Below are 25,098 nucleotides of genomic sequence, written 5' to 3'. Positions count from 1 at the left end.
GCTCTGTCTGCAATGGAATTACATTAAACATCATGCCTACTGAGCACAGTGATTGTCATGACGTAGCCAATTACTTTACCATGCTATAGTGTTTGCTAGCCTGACTGTCCTATACATAACTTCCCTCTGACTACAACACCCATCATGCATTGCAGGTAATCAGTAAGACATGGAGTGGAGTGGGAGCCCCTATGCCACTATGGGGGTTGGGGTTGGGGAGGGGGTAGCACAGCAAGCTGGGCATGCTTCTTACCTTGTTTTCTTGCTGCTCTGGCGGAGCTGTCTGCGTCTCCCACGCCACTCACACTCTCCGGCTGGATGGTGGACTCCACCATCTGTTCCAGTGGTGTTGGTGCTGGGGCTCGGTTCTTTACACCACCTGTTTTGGCAGCCTGCTTCTGTCTCTCTGCCATCCTCAGTTTTGCTGTCTTCCCGAGGTCATACCACCTCTTCCGGATGTCCTCTATGGTGCGCTGGGTCACACCTATGGCATTGATTTTGTCACGAATGCCACTCCTGATTTGCCTCTTCTGTGACTCTGGCACTTGGTGGGACTGGGCTCCAAACAGCTTGTGATGGTCTTGGCTGAATCCTGTATCAGTACCTCCAGCTCCTTGTCACCGAACTTCAGTTTTCTTTTCCTGTCACTTCCCTCCTTCTCCCTGTCCTGGCTTGCCATTTCCAGTGCTTGTTCTCTTGTTTGGTTCTACTTGCTTGTAGCTGTGAGGCTCTGTTGATGCTGGCTCCTCAGCTCACCCGCCTGCCTTCCTCACAGTGAGCTCCAGGTCCTGTGCAGCTGCCTGGGTGTGGCCACTTCCTGTTTGGGAGGTAATTGGGTGATACAGGATTGGCTGATTCAACAAATTACGAATTTTTGAATTACCAAATTGGTATTTTACCGATTCGGTAATGCATTCTGTAAATCCGATTCAGTATTTGTATTTCGGTATTTTATTTTTTTACCGATTCGTTCACATTCGGTATTTATTACCGAATTTTAACGAATCGGTAATGTTTACCGATTTTTTATGTACATCGCGTTTACCGAAAACTTAATACCGATTCTGTAAAATTCGGTATTAAGGATTCGGTAATCTTGATTTACCTACAAATGGCCCATAGTGTTTGATATCGATGAGTTAGTAATGGCAAATCCTCTATGGTAGTGCAAATGGATTCGACATTACTAAGGTGGAGATGTCACTTTGGGAATGTAGCCATTTTAATGCTCATGGCTCTGTGTGCCTGTCGCCTGTCTCCAATTCCCATCTGGATGCTGGGGGGGACAGCTACATATGTGCATTCCTGATAGAAGGCTATAAACTAGAGGCTCAAGGGAAACTGCAGACCTCTGACTCTGAGGGGCCGTTCTGGGACGGTAACATGGGGTGGAATTGGGACCTGCATTCCAAGGGCAGATTCTTGGCTCCACCAAAGATAGTGATCAAAGCTCCCGGGTAGGATGGCAGACAGGACAAAATCTAGAGAGGGCCTGTGATTTTAAAGGTGGCCTTTTCAAATGATCACATCTTAAAATGCCTTTGTGGGTATAATTACTGGGGCTTTGGCCTCGGAACGGAGAGACACTTTTGGATTTGGTACCAAACTACGCTGGTTCGACACTGGGATATTGACAAGAGGAACCATTAATGCAGGAGAGACTGCATTTGGATTATCTGTATACTTGTGAAGGCCTGGAGCTTGTTGTGCTCCATGAAGGGGACTATCACTTGGTGAATTTTGCCTGGATGTTGCTGGGATGCAGCTAAGTGGCAACTGTTGGGCCCTAGATCCCTAAGTACTTTCTGAGGGCTGGTGGCTGGCCTTCTGTCCACAAGATCCCAGGGACAGAAAAGATCTCTTAGTTTCCACGAGATCATAAGGACTGCAAAGGGTGCAGCGGAAACGGGTGGAAGTGATCTTCGGTTGGCACAAGGACCATCCTGACGTACATCGTCATTATACTGTGCAGAGGAGTATGCTCGTAAAGATCAGTGGCCTACCTGAGGTCCTGGGATGTGAGGAGGTCAAGGAGCGCGGGGGAACCTTGCATAGTCTGAGGGACCCGTGCTTGCAACCTGGGAACCTGTGCTAACTTGCACTCCAGATGTGTGGTGTCCGTGGGGCGTTGCGGGACATGAGCTAGGAGCTGAGCCTGTCTTCGACTTCCAGATTGGGAGGGCAACAGAGCATGACATCACGACCTCTGTCCGAGGTCGCTGGCTCCCTCTCCCTGGACACACGTCACAAGGTACTTTGTTGTGGAGAACATCGTGACGGGCCCAAAGACTTTCGTTGTGCCTTGTTGCCACCTACGGCTGGCTTGTGGGAGCTAAGGTAACTCACACCTCTGCTTGTGGGGAAACATTTCCAGAGACTTGGAAGCACTCCATCATCCTGGGGTACAATCTTTTGTCTACAGGGGGGAATAACAATCTTGCACTGGTGCAGGTGCCACTGGGTGCTTGGAGGTCTAATCTGAATGGACGAAACAAAGTAGCTGTTTCTTCCATTTTAGGTGGTACTGACAATCTTATCAACATTGCACCAGTAGGGGCAATGTGTACCATTGCCTGGTGTAGTTGAGTGACAGCAGGGCTGGATCATGAGGAGTACATGAAGACCTGTAATTGCTTGACCAGTGCACAAGTTGGGGGTTATGCGATAGTGGGGAAAGTCATGTTGTATGAATTTCTCTGATTAGGGAATGAATGTTCATGCCGCTCTGCCGCTAATGGGAAAGTTTGACATTTGCATATAACTATGAAGTGTATATACAATGTGTTTCTCATTTTGATTTCAATGTGTGTGCAATACAAGACCAGTGTTTTATACATATGGTGTGGAGTCTTTTTGTGGCATACACAGTGTGTTGCGAGGGTGGTAATGTGCGAATACTTTACACTCGGACCCTGATGATAAAACTGACTGCTTGGTGACAAGCTACTCAAGAGAGGGTACAGGTTATTGGACATATGTATCATACTCATCCTATCTAGGATGGAGGATTCTGCTAAGCTCCAGTGCGTCCCAGCCAGCGGCAAACCACTGAGTCCAACAGTACACCCCTTCAATATTTGCAATTACTTAACCAACTCCTATATTCAGATGTAATTCTTAAGTTCACTTTTACCACACACTTCATAATTATGCAGATAAAAAACATTTTTGTCATATTCCTTTTTAGTGCTGCCCTTGGACATGGTATCTCGCTAATGATTTTCAGTTCTACCTTACAACACCTCTACTCGTGATCTTGTATATCAAGTAAGCAATTTTACATATAAAGGCATATATAATATGAGCTTTGACAATGGTGATCTGGTGCATTTATTTGGAATTTATGAAATGTTTACTTATAATAGCTTTTGGTGAAATATGTCTTCATATATTATCTTTGAAAAGTGTTTACACTGTCACACATTTGCATGTTTCAAATATATGTACATAGCACCCTGATTTTCCTTTGATGCTGTTTTACGTAAGATTGCAATCACAAATTGAATCCATGAACCTCTCGATTTCAAATCAAAGCCTGACACCTCATCTTAATTCAAAGATTTAGGGCCCATGTAGAGTTTTGTGGGCAAGATACTCTGACACAAACGTCAGAACCCTATTTAAACTTTAGGAAATCACCATGCTTCTATCTCATCCAAGCTGTGGTTTTGACGTGGTGTTTCTCCCAATGATTTTGAAATCGGGCTTCTTCGTGCGGAATTCGTTCTGGCTTTGGCGTGATCCGTATTAGTGCCTGGATCTGTTGTCTCTTCATTAGGAGGATTACATTCTCTTTTGCGTCTCGTCCTCTTTTTTCCCCGTTTTTTCCTGGAGTTTGTTTCACTGGGTTTTCTCGATTCGTGAGAGCCAGAGACCTCCGAGGATAAGGTCCCGATTTGTAGGACTGGACTTGCTCTACTTGTGTCACTTAATTCGCTTGATTCACTTGAAATGGACATCCCTGTTTCGTAGATGTCCGAATCAGAATCTTCCTCGGAGAATGATTTATTTCCTAAATGTAGATCTCTCCCTCGTGGAAGCATTTGGGAACTAAGAGAAGAAGAGGGATGTTCGATATTTAGAACGCCCATAGGGTACATCTTGCTTTGGTCTGATTGCTCCCCTTGCTTAGTTTTCACCGGTTTTACCCCTAATGGAGCACTAGTCCCTTCCATGTCCACACTAGGATCTGCAATTTGATTTCCTAGGTCTGGATCTGAAGTGTTATTTTCCTCTACATCGAGGTTCTCTTGGGGCATACCTTGGACATCCACGCTCAAATCGCTTGGATGTTTGATCTGTAATTTTTCATTTTTTAAAGCATTGGTCGGACCATCCTTGGGTAGGGGACTAAAAATATTAGAAATTCTGGGCTGAGAGGTAGCCTGGGAGCCTGTTGTTTTTGCAGCAGCCTTTAAATTTTTTATTGTTTGAAGCCTCTGTGCTTTCTTGGCCATTAACTCCAATTTTGCGTTATCCTCTATATCTCTCCCCTTCTCATTCTCATTCTCATTCTCACGCTCTTTCTCTTTGACTTTCCGTCTTGCTTTTTCTTTCTCCTTCTCTAGTTTTTTTCCGCATTTTTATTTTTATTTCTTCCACTCTCATGCGGTTCTTGCCGTTCCACATCTTTTTCCTTTTCCTTTGCTTTGGATCCTCTTGTTTCAGGGCCTCTCTGTCTATCATTAGGTATTTGCGAAGCATATACCGTTTCCATTTCAGCGTTTTGTGGGGGTTGATTGTTTTCCAGAATCTGTGAGTTTCTCAAGCCAAAAAACAACGGGAAACAGAGGCAGCCTTGGAATAACAGCAGAGCCCTCATTGAGTGAAGTGTTGAGCTCAATAAAGAATTTTCATATGGATGTCAAAAAAGATAGCCAAAGGAACCGGGCTGCCATTGAAAAATTGCAAGGCGCGGTTAAAAAAGTCGGCAACATATGTACTGAGATCTCAGAAAGAATGGCCGCAGTAGAAACTCGCACGGAAAATTTGGAAACTGACGTCGCCAAACTGCAAAAAACAGAAAAGGAGCAGGATGGAATAATAAAAGACCTCATGGCAAAAGTCGAAGATCACGAGAACAGATCCAGACGGAATAATCTAAGGTTTCTTGGTATCCCAGAAAATTTTGAAGGAAATGACGCTAGAGGGACAATGATCAATATACTCAAAACAGCGTTCCCGGAATTGGAGGCCTGGGATATGGATAGAGAGACACAGCGTGCCCATCGCTTTCCTTTGATGCTACCAAAACACGCCCATAAGCAACGCCAATATCCCAGGGCCATGCTGGTCCATTTTGGAAACTTCCTTCTTCGTGAAGCAATCTATAATCTTGCCAGACCTACAAGCCAAAGGGAATACAAAGGGTTTAAGTTTTTTGTAAGACCAGATTTCGCCCACACCACCGTTGAGCGAAGATGGAAAATGCGCCAACTTTTCGCGCCTTTTGAAAAAATTGGAGCGACAGTTTTTTTACAAAACCCGGCACGGCTGAAAATCATATTCAAGGGCTCAACAAGAAGCTTTACTAGCGAAGTACAGGCCGAGGACTACTTAAGAGAAATTTCAAAAACTGGGACACGAAATTCAGGAAAAGAATAAAAAAAAAAAAAAAAAAAACACACTTAAAGGAACTGTGGAAAGAGATGGTCATTGAACTTAGCTGTCCTAAACAGCCTTAGAAAGAGTTAAGGTTTGGAAGTATGGGGAATCACTAGAAGGGTAAAATGGGGTGGAGAAGAATACAAGCTTATAAAGCAAAATTTTGTAAGGTTATCTGAACAAGTATAAAGACTCTGGGAAACACTATATTCCATCAACCTGCTCAGGCCACGGGGTCCTCTGTGGCGATCTGATCATACGGACGCCCACAACTAGGACCCAGGACCTAGGATGCCTCATAGGATGGTAAGGGGGGGGGGTTGGTGGGGGGAATCAGGGGTGGGATAAGGGAGTAGTGGGGGGAAGTATAGGACCAAGATATTCCAAGCATATGAAGGATAGAAAAGACTTTGTCTCAATGGTGCCAGATAATTCTGTAATGACCAAGAAAATTGGACATGGATATGATACAAGGCAAATGATAATAATATTCATGATATTATGGCTAAGTTGAAAATTGCTTCACTAAATATATGTGGCCTCAATGATATTAAAAAAAGGCAGAAGGTAGCGGCAGGGCTGCAATTAATGGAAGCTAATATTGTTTGCTTACAAGAGACTCATATTGAAGGTTCTCAGCATTTCTTATTGAAATCATTGGGGTATAACCTTATCACCGCCTCGACACAGGGAGTCCGAACTAAGGGGGTGGCAATTTTAGCAAAAGGTGTGGGGCTCCAATTTGACCGAGTACTTTCTGATAAATTTGGTAGATGGGGAATCGCCGAATGCAAGTATAATAATGGACTGAATAAAATGACAATCTGTACCATTTATGGGAGTGTTTGTGATGAACCCGAGACGCTTACATATGTTTCTAATGAGTTAACTCACTGGCCCCTACCTCTCATAGTTTGCGGGGATCTTAACTTACATCTCCCCAGTGACTGGACAATGGGGCTGGAATTTAAATATCACGGTAGGAAACCTAGAGTTTTTCGGGCACTTAAAGATCTGTGTATGGTACATGGCCTAATAGATGGGTGGCAACATAATCACAGTGGAGATCCTGGCTTTACGTTCTATTCATATCCACATTCGCGACATGCTAGATTAGATTACATGTTTATGTCAAATTCATTGAAAGCTGCATGTACGGTAGATAAACTTCCGCGTTTATTATCGGACCATAACCCTCTAATTCTGAACTTATCTTATACTTTGAATAAACGTCCAATTACTACCTGGACGTTTGAACGGGCTCTGCTAAAGAATGCAAATTATTGTCAACACATGAGGGGGTGGATCCCGGGTTTTATAGCAGATAATTTTGGAAGTGCTCCCGTAGCTATAGTTTGGGATGCTCTAAAAGCGGGCATAAGAGGCGAGACACTGCAATTCTCGCTTAGGTCTAATAAGGAAGGGAAACTCCGCTTAGCTGTACTACAACATAACCTGGGTAAAGCCGAGGAGGATCTGATCGCTGCAGCCCAACAGGGCCAAGTGCTGGACAATGCATTGGCTCAGGTAGCCATTGCAAGAAATTTTATCACAGAAATAATAGTAGAAAAGGCCATCATTAAAGCATCAGTTAATAAGGAGAAAGTGTACGAGCTGAGCGAACTTGTTGGGCATCAGCTGGCGGTGCGCACTAGAGAAGTGGCATCAGCAAGCACTATCAAAGAAATTCAGGACCCCAGATTAGGCTTAAAGACTGACCCAAACGAAGTAAGGGCCGCATTTCAGAGATTCTATCAAGAACTCTATACAGAACCCATTGTGGGGCTTGAGGACCCAGATTTATATTTGAATGTAAATCCGGGGCCCATGCTCAAGAAGGAAGATCAGGAAATGCTGGATGAGTTACCTAATTGGGATGAGATCCTGCTCTCTTTAAATGCGCTAAATAGTGGGAAAGCGGCAGGACTGGACGGGATTCCATCAGAGTTCTATCTGAAATTTGCTGATCAATTAAAAATAGTAATGATTGCCTTATTTGCTCATATATTTCAGGGAGGGGCCCCTCCCTCCTCATGGTCTGAAGCTAAGATTGTGGTCTTCCTGAAAAAAACAAAAATCCACTTGATTTAGGTTCATATCGTCCAATTACCCTGATTAATGGAGATTCAAAAATTTATTCGAAAATTCTAGCAGCTAGACTGGCCCCAATAATTAATAAAATAGTCTCCAAATATCAACATGGGTTTATACCAGGACGGTCAACAACTGACCACGTTCAACGGGTGATCTCGCTATTTGATTATACAGAGTCAACAGGAGACCCTATGGCGCTTATCCTCCTTGACGCGGAGAAAGCGTTCGATAGAGTCTCCTGGAGATTTTTATGGGCGGCAATGTCTCATTGTGGAATCAATAACAGATTCATCATGGCTACCCAAGGGCTATATAATAAGCCAAGTGCTAAAGTATTGGTTAATGGGCTCCTGTCAGAGAATTTTGCGATCACAAGAGGAACCAGACAGGGTTGCCCATGCTCAACTCTGTTGTTCGCGATCTATATTGATCCTTTTATTCGGTGGTTAGACAATTGTGTATCTATACCACCGATTCAAATACGTAATTATAACACAAAAATTTTGGCATACGCCGATGATATTGCGCTTGTCACTAGTGATCCTAATTTAGCCATGCCAGTGATTGAAGAAGAGGCACACCTGTACGGATTAGTATCTGGATATAAATTGAACTCCAACAAAACCCAGATTGTACTCAATAATGAGATTGTGATGGTAGATGCAAGAGTGACGGAGAAGGCCGTTTACCTAGGTGTTACAATAAGTGCAAAAATTCAAAATATTGTGGATATCAACCTAAACCCGTTGATCTCTCGGACTAAGAAAGAGTTGGCCCGACTGGATAAACTACATTTGACCATAGGGGGCCGCTGTAATCTGATTAAGATGCTTTTTTTGCCCCGTTTTTTATACTTCTTCAGGACCATTTGCCTTGAGTTCTCCCCCAAAATCTTTAGGATTATTGAATCTATGCTTTCAAGCTTTATTTGGGGATATAAGAAACCCCGAAGGGCCCTTAAACGGCTGGTATTACCAAAGGAAAGAGGAGGGTTATCTCTACCTAACTTTAGGCTGTATTATTGGGCCACCGTCCTGAAATATTGCGTTAAACTGATTTCACTTGATGGTATTAACCTAGAGATCCCGTCACCTCAAGAACTTATACTAGGAGAAGATTGCGCTGGTTGTTTTTGGCGACATACCACCGATAGCTACTTCAAGAAAGTCAAGTTTAAAACTATTGTAGGTGTTTATAAAGTATGGTGTAATGTCCGTAAGATTTTGGGGTTGGGGCGATTTTCATTTTATACGCCAGTGAACAGCAATAACGATCTACCACCTATATTTCACGATAGCTGTATGAACAGATGGGCCTCGGTAGGGGTGGTGCAGCTGGGCTGTTTTTATAAACAAGGCTGTCTCAAGATGTTTGAAGACCTACATGAGGAATATAATATTAGCCATAGGGACTTCTTTAAGTTTCTGCAGGTCAGGGATTTCTTATCAAAGAAAACTGGCCGGCGGGAGAATTTTCAGAATAATCAATTGATTGATAATTTATGTAAAGAAATTACCCCCAGGATTGGGGAAATTTATGCAATATTGAATCTAGCCTCCCCAGATGATATGGATAAACAATGCACTGCTTGGCAGGCTCTGCTGGGAGTCCATATTACAATCCCCCGCATGGCTTATGATTTAGCCCAAAACTCGTTAATGTCAATAAAGCTACAAGCACAATTTTATGAAACATTTTTTTTCCTGTATTACACACCTAAGAAAATCGCCAAATGGGGAACAGGGAAGGGAACTACGTGTCCTCGCTGTGCACTCTATGGGGCTGATATTGTTCATATGTTTGCCACTTGTAACATGCTCTCCGGCTTGATTAAAGATATGTCAGAATTTCTTTCTGAAGTATGCCAAATAAGAGTAGAAGTTTCAACAGAGGAAATCATGCTGGGGGTAGCGAATGGTGAACAGCAGTTAAATATACAGGGATTGATATTTGTGGCTATGGCAATATTCCGACTTAGTATCGCCTCTGCATGGCTAGATCCTAACCCACCGGCATTCCAACAATGGAGGGCTAGACTATTAGCGACCTGCAGCCTGGAAATGGCAATCTATAGGAACAAAGGAGCTAAAAAAAGATTAAGGGGCATGCAGATCTGGGCACCTATCTTGTTGTGGATTCAGAGACATTTATGATTGTATTCTGTTTGTTCATTTCTTTTTCTCTTTCTATGCTTAGGAAATGCGAATCGTAATGTATTAATTTCAGATTTATGAATGTAATAAGTCGTTTCTTTATGACATGGTCTTGGTCAGGGTGACGGGGGAGGGGTGGGAGGGGTGGGAGGGAATGTATTTATTATGTAAAAAATGTTAATAAAAAGATTTAAAGAAAAAAAGGAAATCACCATGCTTCCTCTGGCAAAGACTTCGCTGGCTTGTAAGGTGGAAACCTCTGAGTAACACAGCCCATCAAACATTAGGCTGTATCTTAGACCATCTGCTCTATTTAGAGTGGACGTTCTGGCATACTTCTTTCTTGTTTGGGACCGCTAGAAAAAGCTTGGCAGTGCTGAACAGTAAAGCGAAAAAATTACCCTGAAACGCTAGGAACAACTTACCAGAATGTCGGGACATTTAGGTTTTTTATTTTTCAATAACAACTCCCCCATTAAAAATATTGGCCACCCAGACAACTTTCAGTGACTTTAGTGGAGCCACAGTCGAAGGCATAGAGGTCTTTGCCTGACTGTCGAAGATCCCTCCACTGACCTAGTAGAATTGATTGCAGCCCACCCTGTTGTAAATAAAGGCCTAGATTCAGGGTCAGCTGCCTTCTAGGTGCTTATAAAGATACCACAAGTAGGCAGTGTCTCCTAAAGATCAGATAAGTGTTAGTCATACAGTAGGCTCCCTTACCTTACAGAGCTCTATACCACAGAAAATGCTAATATCAAGTGTATGCACAAATGTGATGTCCTGCTATGCACTATTCACATGCGCCGTGGATGGGGCACACTCACACAAAGCACGATTGTAGACAATTCATGTTCACCCCTAAGTTCGAAAATTCACATAAATCACTTCTGTTTCTATAATATGGACTGCTAATGTGCAACAGTCATGTATACCCATAGAAGAATAATGTGACAATTGTGCAAGTCTATTTCACCACACATGTTGGATAATAGTGTGATAAATTAATATGAAGCAGTAATGTTACTAATGGATGTTGAGAAGTGTTGTGCAAAATGCATGGTGGGAAAAGATGTAGAAAATTCATAGTGTGCAAAACTTTAAGAAAAAATCACGATTGTCAGAACTGCGAGGAGTTTGAGACCAAGTGTTGGAGGAAGTACATGTTCAAGATTCTACATATAAATTATTGGATGTGTGAAATAAGTCATGCTTCCTTAATCAAAGGGTTAAGCCTTGTCTCTGTAATCTATCTTTTCTTGCGTAGCTTACCTAAAAATACTATTAAAAGGCTCTATTTTCCGAAAAAAACCGTAGCAAAAAAACAAAATCTCTTCTTACAAAATAGCCTTGTAGGTGTTGTGGGAGGAGGGATATGTACTAAACAAGAACAAGCATAAACCAGAACTTGTTTATTTAGAATGATATTCCACTTTGCCAGATGTATTTGCACCTACATGGCTGCAGATGAGCACAAGTTGGAGTGCTGCCAGTGGCTGGTGTAGATTGCCACGTGAGCCGCTTGGAGCCGGCCTCTGGGCGGTGTCATTGCTATGTTAAGGACGGCTCTTTTCAGGATGCTCAGGGCTGGAAGCAAATTGCTGCTCAATGTCCCCACCTTTTCAATGAGTAGAAGGGGTACAAGGACCATCTCTGCTCCAGGAGACACAGGGGCATATTTACAAGCCCCTAATGGACCGGTTAGCCACTTTTTTTGATGCTCAGGTGGCATTTCGACATTCCCCATGTTTACAAGGAGGCAATAAGCCAGTTAACGTCGCTTAACGCCACTTTATAAATATGACCCTTACTGCCACAGTCTGCTTCAGCATAGGGGCGGGCAATGTGTGTTGCTGTGGGCGGTACACCGCAACACCCATTGCTTTTTGATGCCGCCCCAGATTTACAAGGCTGAAGAAGCACCAAAATTTAAGGCCAGGTAGTACCTGGTCTTAGAATGGCGATACGAGGAGAATTTATTAATTTCTCATCTTCTTTTTTTTCTTTTTGTGCGCTGCATTCTGCTGTAAACATAGAAAGAGCAAATCACCATTATTGAATGTTTTTTGTGCAGGAAGGTGTCCCTTCCTGCACATAAACAATTGCCCCTACAGAGCAGTCACCCTTGCAACATGGCGCAAGAGTGCCTGCGTTGTTGCTAGGCACCTTTTTTAGCACCCGTGCTAGGGGAAATGCAGGGGTGCGCCGTATTTTTCTAAATACGGCACATCCCTGCATTTTGAACATGTTAGAGTGCGGCATTGCCAAATATGGCATAACACCGCACTCTGGCATTTTCTTATAAATATCCTGCATAGAGTGGAATTTAGAAGCAGGGCAGTCAGAAGTTCATAGAGAGACAGTTTTGCTAAGAGAGACCGAGTCAGGAAGAAATGAGACACCTACCTCTGCACTTCATGTCAACAACCCAGCCCCATCTCAGCCTACTGACAGGGTGGGAACCGTTTACAAACTATTGTTGAGGGATCATGTGGAACGAGAGGGGGTGAGGTAGTGATCTTGTGAAAGGGGAGTTTGGAGGCAGAAGGTGCTCAGAATTTCAAGGGTGTAGTTGTATGGTTAACGAATAATCAACCCCACCCTACTTGTGTTTTCACGTGCCCTTTTACCCAACTGGTTGTTTATTAACTCAACCTATAGGTTGTTTGTCAGAATATCGAGCACAAACATATCGTGCTCAATGCATACATCTTTAGAGAACACATGCATATACATATACATATAAGAATTATAAAAACATACAAAACACATAAAAACATCTAATAGGATCATGCGTGCACAGGGGTGCATGCCTGATCAATAAAAAGTTTTAAACATTCAGTAAGTGGATTCAAGGACAAATACAACAAGTATGAATTCTTGATTGAAAAAGTTGGACGGAAACATTGCAGCATAAAAACACATAAAGCTGTGCAACAGGCAGGAGACACGGGCCAACCTTGACTTGAACTACAAACCGTTGGAACAAATACATAATCGACTGTTGTATTAATAGTGGAGGACCCAATTATAATACACATGTGCGAAGAGAAGAATAACAATGTAAATTTCTGATGAGATCAAATGGATTAACACTGGCTGAATGATTATGAGTTACAATATGGGAAACATCACTTACAATGCAACTTTTACCACGCAGTGCCTTTACGACGCAACATTTACAACGCAAACCCTTACAACGCATTGCACTGGGGGGGCGCTCTAGGATAGGGAATAGGTTTAATTTACTGTCCAACACCTTCCCTACTATCCACGGGGACTGGAGTTGGAATAGTAAATTAAACTATTCACTATCCAGCGCCCCAAAGCACTATGCGTTGTAATGGTATGCGTTGTAAAACCCGCGTTGTAAAAGCATGCGATGTAAAAGCATGCGTTGTAATGTCGTACATCCTTACAATATTGCCAGTCACTGCATTGATCTACCACAGCATTGAGACCACTACATTGAGGAAGACTACATCATTCAGGCAAGTTTTTATGGTCGGGCTTGATAGTGCAGTTGTTGCCAGGCACTTATGTGAGCATCACTAGAGAGGGCCTTCAGCTCCACCCATATGTTGGGAGCCAGGAGTACATGTTTTGATTGGGCAGAAGTTGTGATCTTCCACAAAAACATTTGCTCAGCGCTTAACATCCACACAGCTATGATCTTTTGGTTTATTTATCCAGCCGCCTGAGCTTGAACATTTACGGGCATACACAAATGACATTATAATGCTAGTAAAGTATCTTAGATAACTTGTTAATTTATGGCATTTTTCTGTGGCAGCAGCACAGATGGGACAAGGGCAGTCATTAACCTTCATAAATGTTTAGGTCTGGCTTGACAGTGCAACTGTCACCTGACCTCTTAACCTACACCAGTATCATGCTACAGTTCTTTGCTTTCACACAAATACATATTCATTCCTATTCTATTTACGTGTAATACTTCACGATACCATACAACATTCCTTTGAACCCAGACCAATTGGCAGTGCAAATGATTGTTTATGGTTTTTACTAATACCTCAAACTCAGTACATCAACCATGCAACTATCTCAACATTATTTTTACCATAGATACTAATAAAAATAGGAACAATAATATTAATAACAATAATGATGCTGAGCATCATAATAATACATTTATTTGAGAGAAATTATGTGGTATGCTTGCTTTTGGCACTGATTGGATCAGAGGCCTTCTTGCGTCTGCAGATCACTTGTCTCAAGGTCCCCTCCGGGAGCCCCTGCCACCCCAATATTGCAAGAATTCCTAACTTTTGGGATAGAGATACTGCTATAAGACTAGTCTGTTAAAACCACACCTTATTCTTTGGAGGCTATCCAATCCCTTTTCTCACAGACATCATTCTAGTGGTACATAAGTGTGGAGGAAATATCTTCTGATTAGAAACAACTCCTAAAGGAGGGTACACAGTAAGCCATGCTCTATCCATCTTGGTTGAAGATTACCCATCAAGGAATATTGTATCTATTTGAACCCTTTCTGAAGGGTCTACCTGGGACTAGTCCTCAACACAGTGACTGTGATGGCCCTCGACCCTCCTCCTTGAGGGTCAATGACACAGACAAGCCACTCGACTCATTAAGAGCATATTACACTACATTGTGGAGATATGCTACACAGAAGCTACTGGTCCTCTATTGTTTATTGTTGGTACATCACTATGCACTAGCATACAAGTACCAGAGTCTTTGCATGACCCTAAATAACCTTTTTCAGTTTGATGAAGCCCCTAATATCATACATGGGGCAACACAATTCATGGCAGATCAATAACGGCGTCTTGCGATTCCAGGATACTGGGGTGCCTGACCCTAAGATGGCGGCCCATCGAGACACAAATGGAAGGCCGCAGATGGCTGGCTCTACACCTCTTCACAGCAAAATTAGTTCCACAGCACAATGGTGCTTCTTGGTATGACCTCTCCTGATAGCCAATTGTGTACAAATAATCTAGTAAACTATCAACTCACACTTGCACTAGAATACTCACAAGCGAAAACACTGGAATATCAAACAGACTATTCAAGAGATGAGCTCAGCTACACATTAGTGTCATAAATAAGGGAAGAGTGAGGTTTAACTCCTCATTAACTTTAACAACAAGAGAAGTTTGATTCACGAAGAACTCACTGGAAGATGACCAAGGAGAAGGAGCTTTAGGTTCATGCTCCTGGGCTCCGAGAGCACTCCTTACTGCTAATCCCTGTGTTCACTCCCCCACCCGCTTTTTTTTATCCAACTGTCACTAAGCCACTAAGAGGGAGTCTAGTCCCTGACTCCTCCCAGCCATACCCCTCTAATGACCTAGAGACCGGGGAGAACTCTGGGTGATAATCCACCTCCCTAACAGAGTCAAAATGATACCGGCCAATTCAACTCCCCTCTGCGCCTCTGAACCGAACTGCCTGAAACCCCATGGCCCTATCATCTCCCCTCCCCCAAGCTCTCACTCAAAGCAAAAAGAAATTTCAAACACAGGCTGATAAGACAACACTCTTAAACACTATTCGCTGACATATTTGTATTTGTATGGGGTATTTCTAAAGCGCAAACTGTCGCTCCGGAAGGAGCATCCTGGCGCTGATAGACTAGTAGGCGTGCCTGAGGTGAAAATCTAGATGGCTGCCATCACAAAGTCGTCCGGCAAACTGAAGATCCAGGTTTTTAACTGTCTCCTGAAGGCATTTTCTTGTGTGAGTAATCTGAGATTTAGGGGCATGGAGTTCCAGGCCTTAGATGCCAACACTGTGAGACTCTTTCCTCCTTTGGTTGTGAGCTTGAATCTTGGGCCCTTATTTATGAAGGACTTGCGCTGCTGGTGTGTCACTTTTAACATGGGAAAAAGTGACGCACCGGCGGCGCAAGTCCTTCATAAATAAGGCCCCTGATGTTTTGATTAGGTTACCTCCCGACGACCTCAAGCATGTCAACGGGTCATATCGGGTGAAACGTTGCCTCAAGTATTTTGGGCCTGTCCCGTTGAGGGATCTGAAGGCGATTAACAGGATTTTAAAAAGAATCCTTTAATGTAGAGGTAACCAGTGGAGGGTTCGAAACGCAGTAGAAGCAGAGGATCTTCTAGGCAGTTTCAATACTAATCTAGCTGCCGCGTGTTGCACGATCTGTAGTTTTTTTAGTGTGGATTTTTTTGTACCGGCCATGAGTCCGTTACAGTAGTCTAATCGGGATAGTATGAGGGCCACTGCGACCGATTTGCGAGACTCTATGGGTAAAAAGTCAAATAATTTTTTAAGGGATTTAATGATGCTGAAACCGCTCCCAGCTGTGCACCTTACATGCTGGTCAAAAGAAAGGGAGGAGTCGAATAGGGCCCCTAAGTTTCTTGCAGTTTCTACTGAAGGAAGGGGAGCGGGATAGTTTTCTGGCCACCAATCCTTGGAACAAAAAGAGACCTCCTTTCCCAGTGGTAGAATCTCTGTTTTGTTAGTGTTACATTTTAGATGGTTGTTTTCCATCCAACGGAATACATCCATCATGCAGGTCTTTAGATTTTGTTCTGCTTTAGTAGAGTTTTTGTCTAGGGAGACCACGAGTTGGGTGTCATCAGCATAAGATGTTACCAATATGCCGAATGACTCTATTAATGCAATAAGTGGGATCATATAGATATTGAACAATAAGGGGCTTAAGATTGAGCCCTGGGGGACCCCTGTAGCGACCTTTTTGTCTTTGGAGAGGAAAGGGGGCAGAGAGACTGATTGCGATCTATCGGTCAGGAAGGATATTATCCAAGCTAGGGCGGTGTCAGTTATCCCTATACCTCTAAGTCTATTGATCAGAATCTCGTGGGAGATGGTATCAAATGCTGCCGTGAGGTCCAATAAAATCAGGACAGCCTTATTACCTTCATCCTGTGAGAATTTAATGGAATCAGTGAGCTCTATGAGTGCAGTTTCAGTTGAATGTCTTGGGCGGAATCCTGATTGTTGTGGATGTAAGATGTCATGGGTATCTACGAAATTCTATAACTCTTGATACACTATCTGCTCTGTTATTTTACCTAAAACTGGAAGGAGTGATATTGGGCGGAGATTTGACAATTCGGTGGTAGGTTTGTTAGGCTTCTTCAACAGTGGCTTGACGATCGCTTTTTTCCAGTCAAGGGGTACGATTCCTGAGCTCAATGAGGCATTGACGATGGTATTAATAATGGGGTTAACTATGTCGATTAGCTGATGTAGTATCTGAGGAGGGCAGGAGTCGGAAGGTGCTCCAGATTTACAGCCTAAGATGACTTCTCTTGTTTGAAAGAGGGAGGCAGGTCGAAAGGTGCTCATAGCGTGGGGTACATTGTTGCCACTCTCCAGTTGGATAGTAGGAGCATCCGGAGGAAGGCTAGGGAAGTCCTTTTGGATGAGCGCAATCTTCTCCTCAAAGAAGTCTACAGTTTGGTGGCAGAAGATTTCTGAGACTGGGATTGTCGGCTGGAGAACTTTAGGGTGCGTAAAAGAATTAACTATAGAGAAGACCGTTTTTTGCTTTTGTTGGGCGTCATTAATGGCCTTGATAAAGTATTCTCTTTTTGCCAGCTTAATATTGGCCAAATAGAGTTTACGTTGTTGGACATAGGCTAATTTGGCAGATAGATCATAGAACTTCCTCCATTTGCGTTCCATTTTCCTACATAGTAGGTGACTTTCTGTTAGCTCCTGCGAGAACCAGGGGGCATTTGATTTTTGCTTTTTGCCCTTACGTTGGTGTGCTGTAGGCGGAGAGCGTTCTGTAATGACTTGTTGCATCCAGGAATGGAATTTCTTGAGTCATGAGAGGCGTCCCCTGACATACTAGGCTGTTGCCGCTGGCATGGGGGGTTTGCTTTTAGCGTCTCAGCAACCTTCCTCCAATTTATATTACAGGTTAATTGTTGATGAGAATTAGGTGTTTTGGTCGGGCCTGGGAGATTGATATTAAATGGAATGAGACTGTGGTCTGTCCAGATTTGTGGGACTGGGTTAAGAGTAGAAAGTGCCTGAAAGTTAGAACAGACTCCGTCCAATGCATGCCCTGCGTAATGAGTGGGCACTGGGTGACTCCACCAGTTGATGCAGGCCGAAGATATCCAGAGTCTGGTAGAAATTAATGGATTGGGCGCCATTTCTAGACTATAACTGTAGATTGCTGATTACTGCTCCTCCAAAGGCCAGAAGAAAATGGACCTAATTTTCCACACCCAGAGCCCTAAGAAATGGAACACCATTCTTAGAACCCACCTTAACAAATCTAAAACAACTAGCACTCCTCTTAGCTGAAAACTGATGTTCTCAATCTCAAACCGCCCTTCTTTGCGACAATAAACAGCAGCAGCACATTCCTGATCCAACCCAACAATGACAATCATGTCTCATTTGACTCCCTTTTCCCCACGCTACACAACACCTTCACTCATCTACGCTATTCCCATTCAAACAACTCCCTATCCCCTAACCGTCTGACCCCCCTGGAGAATTCTCAAAACAATCCGTAAACGCACCTCAACAACACTAACTCCAACTTATCCCCCTCCGACGACACCCTCTCCGCCACTTATCCTGACTCGAACAATACATACCTCTCATCAAGAAGAAACCCGAGGTACGTCTCTGAGACTCTCCAACCCCTTGCCGACTTCCACCTCTCCCCTCCACGATACTATTTCCAACAGGCAACAAGTGAAACCGTCCCTCAGTCAATAGCTCCTAGCTCTCTCCCTTCACTGGCACACAAGAAGCTGCTGCTTGATTCTACACATGATTTTTTACACCACCTGCCCACGGCTATCCTCAGGGGCAACATAGGCAACATTAACACTGTGAGCCACACTCCAAATGATAAGCTCTCTCCATCCCTGGACTGCCTTGCTCTGGACATCCTGAACCGAAACTCCCCTACGCCTCCCTCTATGAATATGACTCAGAGACTTGCTCTGCTGGAAACCCAGCTAGAGATCGTTATACGGGGCATCAACAAAATCTTATCGAAACTCACTATACCTCTGTAGCCCACCCAACGCCCACTCCCTACACCCATAGTTACCAACACAAAACACAAGTCCCACCAAGGCCCAAAGGCATAGCTGGAACACAAACCCCTTCAGAACCAGCACCAGAGGCTTAAAAGAACAACAGCTGCAATGTCTGTGAGAGAGGAAATCGCTATTGCCAACTCCTATGACACAACTTCAGCTGTCAACCTCAGCTCCAAATTCCAGGTTATCACTGGATTTGGTGGAGACCGCATCGCACCTAGAACGTCAAGGCCCCACTTATATCCCCATGGCTCCCCTGATGAAGAAACTCAACAACAAAGGAACGACTAACTGCATACTCATAAAGTGCAGATCTGCTATCAAACATGCAATAGAACTGGCAGAAACCATCCTCACCCATGACATAGACATCACGTTCATCACAGAAACTTGGATGAATGAGTCCCCCTTCCCTATCATTGACATGCTTGTATCCCCGGGGTTCTCAATCATCAATAAAGACAGAAAAAAATCACAGAGGCGGAGGTATTGGAATCATCCACAAGAGCAACATCTCCGTAATGGAAACGGACTCCTTCAAATACAACACATTTGAATATCTAACGTCCACCATCAAGACAACGGACAACAAAAAGCTATACTGCCATCTGCTCTACCATCCGCCAGGTAACCCCCCCTCATTTGGAGAACACCTGTCTGACTTGATAACACACTGCTCACTCTTGGACTTTAACCATATAATACTAGGCAACCTCATCCTACATTGGAATGTTGAAAATAACTCTCTGATCCAATCCATGAATGAACTTCTATGCAACAATAATCTTATCCAACACTGCACAGAGAAAACCCATTACAGAGGCTCAATCCTGGATGCCATTATAGCTCACGAAGATACAGTCACTATTGACCACATCCTTCCTGTTGACTGGTCAGACCACCACATCATTCTATTTCACATCAACCAAACAATCCACTGCCTACCTCGTACACAGGAATCCCTACATTGGATGAGAAATCTAAGACAGATTCCATTTGACGACCTGGAAGAAAAATAAGTTCACTCCTTACCACCAACACATGCGACCTGTCTACAACTGAACTTACCTCACACTACAATGCAACAAATTGACCAAATAGCTCCCTTGAAAAAAAATAGTCAGGAACATTCCATTGAGATCCTGGTTCAACACAGACCTTAACTCTGAAAGAAGACAACTAAGAGCTGCAGAAAGACTCTGGCGAAACAGGTTGTCCATAATCCACCTTGATCAACTCAAAACGGAAAGCAAGAATTATAAAAAACACATCAAAAGTGAAAAAACTTCCTTCTTTTGTGATGCACTAAACAATGCCAAAAATCGTCCCAAGCAACTCTTTAATCCCATTAGACAACAAACATCCAAGCCCCATTCAACCTCAGTGCAGGCTTCCAAAGTCTTATGCCAACTTCTTTACCAATAAAATCAAGAAAAATAAAATCCCCAAGATTAAGCTCTCCCTGGTTGACCTCCTCCGTCCACCCAACGAAGGCCCGCACCCCTGCAAAGAAGACAACAACCCACCCAGGCATCCGCCCCCCACTAACTGGAAGTCATTCAATCCCATCTCCGAAGCAGAAATTATTGAAATGATTAGCAGATTCAAACCCTCATCTCACATAGTGGACCCTACCCATACTCAACTGGCTAAAAAACTCAAACTCACCCTAGCCCCGCTCTGGACCAAGATCATAAACAACGCCCTGAGAACCAGAATCATGCCAGATTGCCTCAAAATCAGCCAAGTCACGCCATTATTTTTAAAAAATGGGTCGATCTCAATAACTTCAGGCCTGTCTTTAATTTCTCCCATCCCTGGCTATCCCTCAACCACCTGAAACTCAACCAAGATAAGACGGAAATCCTTCTCATATCCAAGAAAGCGCAGACCCCCCCAAATCACAGAACGGCTAAAAACCATTGATGCTCTAAACTGTAATCTCATCCCGGCCGACTCGTAAAATCACTGGGAATCACTCTAAACCCAAATTTAGACATGGTCAAACATATCAAGAACACTGCAAAAAGCGCTTTCTTCAACCTAAAACTACTTAACAAAATAAAACCCTTCATCCCTCCCAAAGACCTTAAACAGGCTACACAATCCCTAGTTCTGTCCAGACTGGATTACGGGAATGCAACCCTCACAGGCAAGGCAAAATCTCACCTAGCCCCCCTCAGATCATTTCTCTCCTGCCCTCAGAGAACTAAAAAGGCTCCCAATCGAAATGCGTGCCACTTTCAGAACTGCTTGTCTCACACACAAAGCCCTGCACACTGGCAAACCTGCCTACCTGGCATCCAAACTCAATAAAGCGGGTCAGACAAGGAATCTTAGGAGTACCAACACTCTACTTTTCATTCCTCCGAAAATCCGCAAACAAAAAACCTTAGCACGCTCCTTCTATGGAAAGGCAGCCAAAATCTGGAACGCCATCCCAGTCCATATCAGGACTTACCCTTCCTTCATAATATTCAAAAGCCAGCTCAATTACCTCTTCCTCAACCGAACTCTTCCAAAGGGATAGCTGCCGCCTATTAGAGGATACAGTCAGTTTGATAAGATTTACACCCCCTCCCTCTGGACTCGCTCCTGGGTCCTCCTTCCCTGAACAAGACTCGTCACAAATCTATGTGTTAACTATTGTCACTGTTGTAAAGTGCTCCAATACCTTCGGTATAAATAAATAATAAAGTAACTAACATAGTGGTGAGCACTCAATAGCTTTGCTCCAACTCCCTCATATTATATAGGAGGGGTAGGAGCCGGCTCTCATGGTACAATTACAGGGATTATTCACTTCATGGAGGTCTACAACAGCTAACCCTATCTCTTTGCAGGAAGTTTGGCAATATGGGATTTAAGTAGGGAAAACGTGAGATACATGCCCTGGTGGGATGGATTGGGCCACCAGTATGAACGGAAGGCAGGAGAAAATGTGTTGATATTGTTTTGATATTTCATGTCATAGCCAGGTTCATAGATTGTTCATCGCTTGGAGCGCATTAATCAGCAAGAACCTGCCTTTATTGATTGCACTTCACACCCTTTCAGGAAAACTCCACCATGGAGCAATGTTATGATTAGTTTCCTGTTCTCGTTCTTGAGTTGGAATATCAGGGGACTCGACAACATTCGGAAAATGCATCAGGTACTGCAACATCTTGATAGGCACCAAATAAGTGCAGGAAGCGCACTTCACCAAATCTACCGACCTGATCTTTGTGACTAAATGGGCTATCCACCACATTGCCTCATCATACTCCTTCTATGCACGGGTAGTGGCAATCCTGTTTAAAAAAAAGTGCAATTTAAGATACTCGGCAATCAAATAGATCACCATGGCAAATATGCAGTTTTTTGGAGTATGCTGGAGACATTTGCATCATTATCATCAGTTGCTAGGCCCTATCACTGATAACTCTGAGTTTTTTTTAACTCTCTGAGGCAAGGCACTGTCCACCGAACCCCATGGTCTGCTAATGGGGAAAGGGGCAGGGGGAGATTTCAACTGCATCCTACAGGAACTCTTTGACAGATCCTCTAATTCAGATGGAGGTAGACCAGCAGCTGCTTACTCTCTAAACAGCATAGTGTCAGAAAACAAACTACTGGACATTTGGTGGCACAGATATTAGGATTCAAAAGAAGGTACATTTTGATCTGCAGTTCATAACATGAGAATCACTCCTTGCCTCTACATAAACTAGAAAATCCTGGGCTACCCCTTGAAATTGGGCAGTGGTGTTTGGGATGGAAACCCTGATGGACCAGTTATTCTGTGAGGAACTGAACACTTGATACTAGAATAGTTATAGTTTAATTTAGGTTTAGCAGAGCATATGGGTACAGTTTGAGAGGCAATCAAGTTGGGTGATCAGAGGCAAATGCAAGGCTAAGCAGAATGGGATAGTAAAATACATCTGTCACACCTGAAAAATGAGATCACGGATTTAGAGAAAGCACTTGTACTTTGTGAGCACACATCCATCTAAGGCTGTTTCAAACCCCTTGTATTGTTAAATCCAGAAGAGGTGGTCGTTCATTCTGACAGCCAGACTGTGGAATACCTTGCCTGTGGCTTGTAAAAGTTGTCCATCTGAAATGGTTTTCATGAAAAGTATTAAATCGTTTTTCTTCTACCCAGTAATAATCCCCTCTTGAGCTGATGTTTGCTCTTGAACTCCGTGGACTATGTTATGTTATGTTATGTTACATTTTATTTGTACAGCGCACGTACGCCCGTACGCTTCATGGCGCTAATAAAGTTTTGGAAAACACAGCATAACACTTAAGGTACATTGAGCAAAGGTATGTTTCACATCAAATTATGTTAAAAATGAGCCTGTCTAAAAAGCCAGGTTTTGAAAGCCTGTCTGAAGGAGAGAAGATAGTCGCTCTGTCTTAGCGATATTGGTAAGGAGTTCCATAAGGAGGCGGCAAGAAAATGGAAACTACTGCCGCCCTGACGTTTTTTCTTGTATAGAGGAACCATTAGCAATTATTGATGGGCCGAGCGAAGATTCCGTGAGGGGATATATTTGCCGACCAAATTCCTTATGAATTTGGGTCCCTTGCCCTGCAAAGCTTTAAAAATGATGCAGCCAGCTTTAAATGTAGCTCTTTGAGCTACTGGCAGCCAGTGAAGTTTTTCTAGTCCTGGTCTGATAGATTGCCATTCAGATTGCTTACAAATGAGCCTGGCTGCCTGGTTCTGAACATATTGTAATCTCTTCAACTGACCTGCTGGAAGACCAAGATACAGGCTATTTGAAAAATCAAGCCGAGATAGTACTAACGCAATAGTTACCTGAATCAGAGCAGAGTAAGTTAGGAGATGGGAAATTTTCTTTATCTTTCTTAGGTGAAAGAAACTGGATGAAACTACCATCCCTATATAACTTTTTAGCAAAAGATCCTCACTGAGGGTCACCCCTAAGCTCTTAACTGTGTGGGATTTAGTGGGTGGAATTCCCATGTCCGATGGCCAGAAGTGGGGACCCCAACTGATTTCACTTTTCCCGGGCAAGAAAAGTTCTGTCTTGCCCGGGCTAAGTTTGAGGTGATTCAGATTCATCCATCTCTGGATATGGGACATGGTTTCCTGAAATTCCACCACAGCATCAGGGGAGTCCAGTGAGAAAACAAGTTGCAAGTCGTCTGCATAGTTAAAAATTGTGACTCTGTGATTTTTCAAAGAATACAATAAAGGACGTAAATATAAGTTAAAAAGCAATGGAGACAGAGATGATCCCTGGGGGACACCACAGGTAGATACAGTTTTTGGGGCTGTAAATGTCCCCAATCTAACAGACTGAGTACGTTCAGAGATGAAAGACTTCAGCCAACTCAAAGCTGGGCCCCTGAGGCCGGCCTGCTCGACACGGTTGACAAGAATAGAATAGTCAACCGTGTCAAACGCAGCCGACAAATCAAGTAGTACCAATGCCTGATGAGCGTATCTATCTGCGTTAGATCTCTGGGTATTCTGGACCCCAAGTATCACTGTCTCGGTAGAATGGCATGGGCGAAAGCCTGCTTGATTTGGTTCTAAATATTCAGTTAATTCAATAAAATTCGAGAGACAGTTAGAAACATGAGCTTCCAGAATTTTTGATAGGTAGGGTAAGAGGGAAATCGGCCTGTAATTTGTAAGGTCATATGGATCAATGCCAGATTTTGTTGTTAAAGGGATCAGCAGAGCATGCTTAAACCTGCTGGGTACCTTACCCTGCGCAAGTGATTTCTTTAATAAAGAAAGAATACTTTGAGGGAGAGCAAGTCCTATTTCTTTAAAGATGTGGGGGGCAAATATCATCAGGCGATCCGGATTTAACACGTACAAGGAGTTCCGAAAAAGTTTTAGGCTCAATGGGAGAGAAGGTATCCAGTGTACAAGGATTACAGAATATATCATTTAGTGGAGTTGAAGTAGGGGAGCTGATTATGTTCTGTTTAATGGTGATGATTTTATCCCTAAAAAAGTCATTCAAAGAGTCACATAATTTTTGGGTAGGGATTATAGGGGGGGGGGCTGTCCTATCATCATTGCAAATATCATTTACAATTTCAAATAACTCCTTTGATTTATTCAAGGAGTTCATGATCTTTGCAGAAAAGTAGTCAGTCTTGTGTTGTAAAAGTATTTTTTGATATATTTTCCTAGCAGAGCAATAAATCTC

Source organism: Lissotriton vulgaris, chromosome 3_1, assembly GCF_964263255.1.
Source record: "Lissotriton vulgaris chromosome 3_1, aLisVul1.2, whole genome shotgun sequence".
NCBI lineage: Eukaryota > Metazoa > Chordata > Amphibia > Caudata > Salamandridae > Lissotriton > Lissotriton vulgaris.
The sequence above is the reverse complement of the archived record's forward strand: the minus strand, read 5'-3'. Positions refer to the sequence as shown.